This window comes from Tauraco erythrolophus, chromosome 1 (genome assembly GCF_009769465.1).
Source record: "Tauraco erythrolophus isolate bTauEry1 chromosome 1, bTauEry1.pri, whole genome shotgun sequence".
NCBI lineage: Eukaryota > Metazoa > Chordata > Aves > Musophagiformes > Musophagidae > Tauraco > Tauraco erythrolophus.
This window is the reverse complement of record NC_141465.1, coordinates 87,121,990-87,131,607: the sequence shown is the minus strand read 5'-3', so window position 1 is coordinate 87,131,607 and position 9,618 is coordinate 87,121,990.

The following is a 9,618-nucleotide window of genomic DNA, read 5'->3' as shown; positions in this document are numbered from 1 at the left end:
AATTTTTGTGCACACAGGATGAAATGGATATAAGTTAATTCTCACAGCACTTTGGACCTGTCTTTAAAAAGGACAGGAGCACAATCTGTCTGCTATCCAGTCCCGCTAATGGTAATACAGAGAGCAAAACTTAAAGACAGAACACTTCACCATGATTATTTCTAGGGGGAAATTGATTTCTGAGCTTTACTTTTCCTTGTAGGTACTGCAAAATGTCTATACGGCATTGCACAGTCCAAACAAAAGTTTAGACTTTATTGATGCCCTAGATTTTAAAGGTGGGGACAGAAAGCAGAGGGGGAAAAAGAGCACAGTTTCACACTGTTGACAGTCTAAATCAGATTTGCATTGATCTTTCCTTTGACCTGCCACCTGTATAATACAAGAAAAATGACATAGTAGGACACTGCTGCTCTTCAGATATTAAGACTGCAAAATGTGATTGCTCTACCGACAAGCTCCAGGGAAAATCTTTACCCATATTGTGTAACACATCATGCATGGTTGTAGCCACAATCAGTTGACTAAAGAGAACGTCTGGGTTTTCTGCTTCTGACAGCTGAGTAACAACTATTTTATGAATCTGTGGTCTACACAGCACACATTCATCTGGCAGATATGATACTGTAGGTTAAGGCTTCAATAGAAGGTAAAACTTCAGTATTCCTTACCTAATAACGATGCTTATCCTGGCACCAGAAAAGTTGTTTCTGTTCAGCTTTCACTTATTGCTATGACTTCAGGGCATTCGTAAGTACAGTCACACTGCTATGGCATACAGAGCACAGGTTAAGAAAGATGACAAATCTTGTAATTACAGTTTTTCATTAGACTTGCCTAGCTTCTTACAGATCTCATGAAACTACTAAAGTAAGTTAAGAGAAAGGCTCACCCTGAACCTCGTATTATTCAATGCAGTGGTAGATAATGTACAAAACTGATAATGTACAAAATTATAATGTACAACTGATAATGTACAAAAATTTCCCAAGCTGTGGTCTTGAAGTTTGACGGAAGGTATGTTAACATCGATACAATAATGGAATGGTAGAAAGTAGAGATTTTATCAAGTCAATCAGCAAGTGAATGAATAAATGCTTTCCTAACAGTCAGTGCCTCAACAGTTTTGAAGGCTTTCCAAACAGAAGCATTTCAAAACTAGACAGAAAAAGTAGTTTAGTTAATTTTGGAGACCTATTTTAGACAAAATAAAAGTTTACTCAATGCTGCAGAAGATTTCGTTCAGCATAAACAAGATAATGCCTTTAAACAGCAACCATACTCATCACATAATGATACAGAAAACAAGATAGTACTGGTAGAAATTGGGAAATAGATGTTATTCACTGTATAAAGATGTTCAGTAATTATTGAAATGAAATGTGAAAATCGGAAATGCCAAGTCTTATGAGCTTGTCCCACAGAAATTATAGTAACCAATACTGATGTCATATGTATTACTTTTCCTTTTGAAATTCCTCATCATGTTAAAAGGATCAGTGAAGCCACCACTGTAGCACTTTGACTGTTTAGTTCCAGATGGGAAGAAATTTTTTACATTGAGGGTGGTGAGGCACTGGAACAGGTTGCCCAGAGAAGTTGTGGATGCCTCGTCCCTGGAAGTGTTCAAGGCCAGGTTGGATGAGGCTTTGGGCAACCTGGTGTAGTGGAGGATTTCCCTGCCCATGGCAGGGGGGTTGGAACTAGATGATCTTTGATGTCCCTTCCAACCCAAACCATTCTATGATTCTATGATTCTATGCAACCTAAATGCTGAAGTTCATTACACAGGCTTTCAGACTGTGAAATCATTATGATTTATACCTAAGAAATGAAGGTGCACAATCTGTAGGGCAGAAGATTTTAGGTGGTAGACCATACCATTTTGTTACCTGAAATGTTTTTATGTCCTCTCATCCTGGACATGTCTCTTCTGAAATCCTCAAGTTCGAACCATGAATAATTTTGCACTGTGTTCAGCTCTGGAGTCCCCAACACAAGAGGGACATGGAGCTACTGGAACGAGTCCAGAGGAGGGCCACAAAGATCATCAGAGGGCTGGAGCACCTCTGCTATGAAGACAGGCTGAGAGAGTTGGGGCTGTTCAGCCTGGAGAAGAGAAGGCTCCCGGGTGATCTTATAGCTGCTTTCCAGTACCTAAAGGGAGCCTACAGGAAAGCTGGGGAGGGACTTTTTACAAGGGCGTGTAGTGATAGGACAAGGGGCAATGGATTTAAACTGAAAGAGGACAGATTTAGGTTAGATATAAGAAAGAAATTCTTTACATTGAGGGTGGTGAGGTACTGGAACAGGTTGCCCAGAGAAGTTGAGGATGCCCCATCCCTGGAGGTGTTCAAGGCCAGGTTGGATGAGACTTTCGGCAACCTGGTGTAGTGGAGGATTTCCCTGGCCATGGCAGGGGGGTTGGAACTAGATGATCTTTGAGGTCCCTTCCAACCCTAACCATTCTATGATTCTATGATTCTATGATTTGATTAAACAAGTAATGAAAAGTTGAAAAAGAGAGACTTATATGCATAAAGTTATCTCTTATCAGTATAATTATATAGACACATCACTATGGCACACATACATTTGTTTCCATGAGCAACATTTAGCCAATGAATGATTTATGATTAACATTTAGCCAATGAATGATTTATGCCAATGCGTGCAGCATGGGGAACAAGCAAGAGGAGTTAGAAGTGTGTGCGCGCCTGTTGGGATATGATCTTATTGGCATCACAGAGACGTGGTGGGATGACTCCTATGACTGGAGTGTCAGAATAGAAGGGTACAGGCTCTTTAGGAAAGATAGGCAGGGAAGAAGAGGAGGAGGAGTTGCCCTCTATGTCAAGGACCAGCTCAAGTGCATGGAGCTGCACCTGGGGGTTGAAGGAGGTCCCGACTGAAATCTTATGGGTTAAGATTAAAGGCAGAGCAGGGACAGGGGACGTAGTAGTAGGGGTCTGCTACAGACCACCTGACCAGGAGGACTAGGTGGATGAGGCCCTCTACAGACAGATAGGAGCTGCCTCATGTTCACGAGCCCTGGTCCTCATGGGGGACTTCAACCACCCTGATATCTGTTGGAAGGACAACACAGCAGGGCACAGGCAATCCAGGAGGTTCCTGGAATGCGTGGATGATAACTTCCTTCTCCAAGTGGTAGAGGAACCAACGAGGAGAGGTGCTACGCTGGACCTTGTTCTCACTAACAGTGAAGGGCTGGTGGGGAACGTGACACTCAAGGACAGCCTTGGCTGCGGCGATCATGAAATGGTAGAATTCAAGATACTTAGAGAAGCAAGGAGGATGCATAGCAGGCTCACTACTCTGGGTTTCAGGAAAGCAGACTTTGGCCTCTTCAAGGATCTCCTCGCTAGAGTACAATGGGATGAGGCCCTGGAGGGAAGAGGGGTCCAAGAAAGCTGGTTAATATTCAAGGATCACCTCCTCCAAGCTCAGGAGCAGTGCATCCCGACAAAGAGAAAGTCAGGTAGGAACACCAGGACGCCCGCATGGATGAATAAGGAGCTCCTGGACCAACTCGGGCACAAAAAGAAAGCCTATAGGGGGTGGAAGCAAGGACAGGTATCCTGGGAAGAATACAGAGAAATTGTCCGAGATACAATAGAGAGAATACAGAGAGATTGTCCGAGAGATTGCTTTCCAGTACCTAAAGGGGGCCTACAGGAAAGCTGGAGAGGGACTTCTTACAAGGGTGTGTAGTGATAGGACAAGGGACAATGGATTTAAACTGAAAGAGGGCAGATTTAGGTTAGATATAAGAAAGAAATTCTTTACATTGAGGGTGGTGAGGTACTGGAACAGGTTGCCCAGAGAAGTTGTGGATGCCCCATCCCTGGAGGTGTTCAAGGCCAGGTTGGATGAGGCTTTGGGCAACCTGGTGTAGTGGAGGATTTCCCTGGCCATGGCAGGGGGGTTGGAACTAGATGATCTTTGATGTCCCTTCCAACCCTAACCATTCTATGATTCTATGATTCTATGATTTAATTCTGTCTTTTAAATCCTAGTATATGCAAAAAAGCATGCAGACAGTTGAAATCTGGTTTATTTCGTGGTGAACTCTGCTACCTAAGTCAGATCTGAAATACAAGGCTATTTTTCCACCAACCAGACCATAAGGAATAAACACATGACTCCTCAGGACTCCAGCTCAATCAGGGTATAGAAATTAACTTTCAGACAGATGTTACAAGTAGGTGGACTACAAATTTAGTGTTGGGAAATAAAAAAAAATGTTGCATTTCTTATTTTAACTGAAAAACTACACCTCTCATTGCAAGGCTGCTGTGTCATGTTTTCATGATACATAGAGATAGTCTCAGATGTTGTTAGCACGAAGAAAACACCTGTTCCCTTTGGCCTGACTGAAGTCAGGAGAAAATCTCCCACTGATTTCAAGTCATTATCAGTATACATAGGGCTTTTAGCATTTTGAATGACTGAATTTAATTATTGCTTATTAATTATCACTGTTGTTGTTATGCCATGTTAATGTCAGAAAAGAAACTGATGCAAAGAACTTTTCAATGGTCAGTCTTAAGCACCATAAATGTTTTTAGGGTGACCATGAAGGAGAAACACACCCCCATTGCTGACTAAGTAGCATATTTTGGCAATGCTGATCAGATAAATATTTTATTTAAAAGTATAACAGGTTTACTAGCAGCAAAAAGGCTGAAAGAGGCTTTACATGAATTGAGATATTAAATACTGTGGAGGTGATGACTCATTATGCCCTTTCAGGCACAAAATATGTATCAGGAAAACATATGCTCATGTTTTGAAAGTCTTGCAAAAGCCTCGTTGGAATGTCAGACCTCTTTTGATGAGATCATTTTCTGCATGCTAAGTACATGGAAGTATTAAGTGCAAGTGAAAGGAGCAGATACCAGTCCTATAGAGTATTTAGCCAGAGCACAGCTGGCCAAACCAACTATTTAGTGTAGTCTGGTTAAACTTTGGTTTTAATCTCAAGATAAGGAGTTCAGAAACAGCTCTACAAAAGATCATTAAAGGAAACCATATGGAGTTCTGGTCTGCTGAAAATCACAGATCAATATATTGGCCTATAAGAAGCTGATTACCCTTTAATTCTGTACAACAGCAGTGCCTGAAAATGGTGTTCAAAGTCAAGAACCACATTCAGGTTTATAGCAGCTGTGGGACTCCTTTTGGCTTGAGACTATGAAAAAAGGATGGAGTACCAGCCAGAAAGGGTGCTATTAGTAGAGATCTTTTAAAACATCTGTGAAAGCATATAGAGAAAAACTTAGAAAAAAGCTAATATCAATAGAGAAAAATGTTTTTCGAACTACCCGTGTTAATCTATTCATATAAATGTTGATGAACAAATACAGCAAAATCTCCACCCACCAAAACTGTCTCTGGTCTCGCCAAATGGCTTCCCATGTACTGAAGACTCATTATAGTAGGAGCTGTGATCTGCACAATCTAACAACTGCTAATTGGTGTGTCTAAGCATACACAAAGTTTCATTACATGAGTTCAGAGGCTGGTTCCACTGTACCTCATTGTCTCTGGCTTTGGTGATCTTGATTGTTGCACGATATAACAGCTCGGTGATTAAGAGACTGGAATTATCTGGTAAGTATTACTCAAAGCATAACAGGATAAAAATGGAAAGATGTGTTTCAGATCAACACTGATGAATAGTTTATTAAAGTATGAATAACTGACTGCTAATAAGAACACAGCCACGGTTTCCTTATGAATATGAACCAGTTAAATGAGTAACTCTTCTGTAAGTTCATACTTGGCAAAGCTTGTTCATTAGTCTGCAAGCAACTCCTTTTCTGTATTCAATGTTGAAGGTATGATGAGTTAATAAAATGGTGGAAAATAAAAATACCACAGAGTAATTCAAGCAGTGAAAGCTAAATTATACTCTTACATCTTTTGAGACCAAATCTTTTACTTGGTTGCTTGCACTCCATTCCCATTTACGTCAATAGGCATAGCTAAAACACGTATTCAAGCAAAACTTAGCACTGAAAGTTGTATTATGATATGCTGCATTGATTTTTCAGAGCTGCTGATAAAATGCTACAAACTACATATTAAAATACTTGTATTTAAATAATAAGACAAGCCAGAAGCTGTAAATATATATTATTGTAACAGTGAAAGATTGTAGACAATGTTAACTTGCTAGCAAAATCTGCAGTGGTTCATGAGAGACTATTTATGTTTTACTATGTTTCTGAGATCCTGTCATATTTCATCTTTTAACAAAACCTGTGTGAAATCGTAATTCCACTGAAGTTTCTAGGAGTTAAGTGAAGTTGAAGATTTACTCAAGAGTTACTGAGCTCATAGAGGGGTTATATGCCATAGTTTATTTGACTCGCCATGAACACCTGATTCTGATTAGTTTGTAGTCAGGTTCTCCAAAAAACAGTGGCAGAAGAGGGATCCATTTTCCAGTCATACAGTGGTAATGAGAAGCCTTTTCCATACAGTGCAGACCTGATCTAAGGTCAACGTAAAAAGGAATTGGAGATGAGAATGTAGATCTGTACCCTGGGACAGATATATTTCTCAGGACTGAAGAAAAAACAAAGACAAGACCATCAATGATGGCTCCCAAATAGAAAACATCAGGGTGGATCAGCTGGCTCTAAAATGATACAAGCAACAAGAAAAGCCTAAGCCTTCTGAAGCTCTGAAAAGTAAAGTTGATTAAAAGGCCCTTGAGGTTTCAAAATGTCACTAATAACACTTAGTCCAGCAAAAGAAAACAGATACGCCAGGAAATAAATAAAAGTCCTGAAAGACATTTCTTGTTTTTATTCTCTGTTTATCTAGATGCTTATGAAGATTACTACTGTTATGATGTCTGAAGATACCTTAAGTATTTAAGAATAGATACAATAGTTTATCTTCTCTTCTTTCCCACTTCGTAAGTAAAGCAGCATAGGGATTCCCCACACAGAAATTTTTTTCAGATACAGCGGAAAGATATAGTTACATCAATATAGCAGTGGTGATTAGTGTCTTACAGAGATTGTCCTTCTGTAAAAGAGAGGAGAGATTTTTCTCCCTATAGTTTAAATCACTTTCAAAATGACATGCTTTAAACTGGAAAAAAGATATACTTCATCCAGAATAGAGTATTGATATTTTTGAAATAACAGTTCCTATTTACAACTCACCTTTCGTGATTTGATTTTTGCAGGCAGGTAATTCTTACATCATTACACTTGGTATTTGTTTGTCATTCTTACATGGATGTGTGGACATACATATTTTACAGTTGAAAAGATTGCCATGGAAGACCTGGTCTACGTTTGTTAAAACTGAGTACTCACTCATGTTTAAAAGATAATTCAAAATGTCCTAAAATTCACTTGCTGATTCAGAATGTCTCTGTACATGCTGTGAGAAAAATTAGTAGTGTTTGTGCTCGAAATGTTGGACTACCTATAAATGCAGACCCTTTAGTCTAACAAACCAATCCATATAACTTAAAAGAGGTTACTTACTCTTTGTTGAATACTTGTGGAAAGCCTGAGGTTACATACGCTGAATGTTTTCCTAAATTATATAGAAATAGAAAAATGCCCTTGAATTATAAAATATTTCCTGTTGCATTCTTAGAGCTCAGACTCTGCTTAGATTTTGGTGGATCTCAGTCTTGTAAAAGTTATCTCTGCCAGCACATGAAGCTCATTTGTCCCTTGGAAAAACAATATCAGAGGATATTTAAAGAATGTTGATTACTTTCAAAATTGTCTTAAAGAACAGAACAGCTCCTACGCAACACATTCACAATATATCCACATACAAACTTTCACCTTGTCGCAAGAGGTCACCATGTAGTCACTGTCCCTGATTGGCACTGAAGGGATACTACCTGTTCAAATACTACCACTGGCAAATACTACCGCCAGCAGATATGTGAAAAAGATGTGTGGATGTGGTGTTTCTCTGCTTGGTAAGGATTACTTGAGGTATGGAAATATTTCTTCATAATTTTTATAGCTAAATCAATAGAGCATCTAACTACTATGAGATTGGTAATAACTGCTAATGATCTTTACAATTCAGTGTGAATTATTTTTTCCATGTGTGGGAGTCTTACACAAGAGCAAAACCATTCATTGATCATTTAGCACTGATTAGTCAGACCAATAGTGAAGGTAGCTGAGATAAGATATTCATGTTTTCTGAACAATGGGTTTAAGTGTCCTTAAGACGAAAAGATTCTTGGGCTACATATCCCCAGCATGACCATTTAACATTTTAGATTCTTACTTTTCTGAGCACAAAGATAAGAGAGTACCAGCAGTACAGGTCACCAGAGACTAATTTACATCTCAGCTTCTTCATGAGAATTCTATTCTCTCTCACTTCAAATCACAGTAGTTGCTGCACACAAACACACACAGACAAAAATCCTTTTGTTTTTCATGCAGTAAGATTTCATTAGCCAAGATTAATGATTTAAGTGACAAGAAACCCAAATGCATTTTCGGAAAATGAAACTTCTATTTTCCTGAACAATTCTCTGGGCTCACTGACATAAGGAAAGTTGAGGATCTTTTTTTTTAATCCTCCCATCCTTTTTCCACAAAAATTTCATTTCTAGTTATTTTTTTATCCTCTCAGCTTTACAAAAGCTTCTTCTGCTGGCTTTCCCACTTCCTAGTTACATCATGACTCTTTGTAATGAAATTTCTGTAGTCGCTCTCTAGTGTGTGAGTGATCAACATACTCAAACTTTCCCATGAGTTGTACTGTTTCTTGGTCATCAATGATCTATGAAAAAAACATCTCATCTTTTAAATACAGCTCATAGAATTTTACTGAACTGCTGTGGTAGCAGTGAAGGACAGTGCTTTGCCATTATCCTTCGTGCCTCTAATAACTTTCCTCAACCTTTAGTAAATGAATCATGGGCGTGTTCTAGTATTGACTCAGAAGTCATCCCACTTTATTACACAATTCATTGATGTTTGATGTTTAATCTATGCATGAATTATTTTTAATGAAAAAATTGACTAAAGCAGGAAAAAAGCCCATCCTAAACCACTTGAAATAAAGCTTACATTCCTGACCTTGAATTTTTTCAAATTATGTTTTTTTATAACTCCCCAAAGCAGAGCTGTATGAACAACATTTATACCCAGAAGTGATAAGTGTATTTTGTTGAAAAAATATTATAAAGAGAATGATATTTGTGGAGGGTGTCCTATTAACTATTAAACAAGGAGGTTTCATATGCAAAAAAATGTCTTTTTGGTAGTCTGTTTTGTAAGAAGACAAGTGAGAAGGTGGCAGTCAAAGTTGCTTTTGTAGGACACTGAGGCACATAGCTTGAAGTTTTAGAAGTTTTCTAATTAAAATTGGGAAAAACTTTAACTATTGAAAAGAGCCTGATGTTTGTTGTTTGCCAGGAATATTGTACATCTGTGAATATATACTCTTAGGCCCAGATCCAGAAAAGATCGTTAGGTACATGAAGAATGGTTTATGGTGATGCAGACCCTTTAGTCTAACAAACCAATCCATATAACTTACAAGAGGTTACTTACTCTTTGTTGAATACTTGTGGAAAGCCTGAGGTTA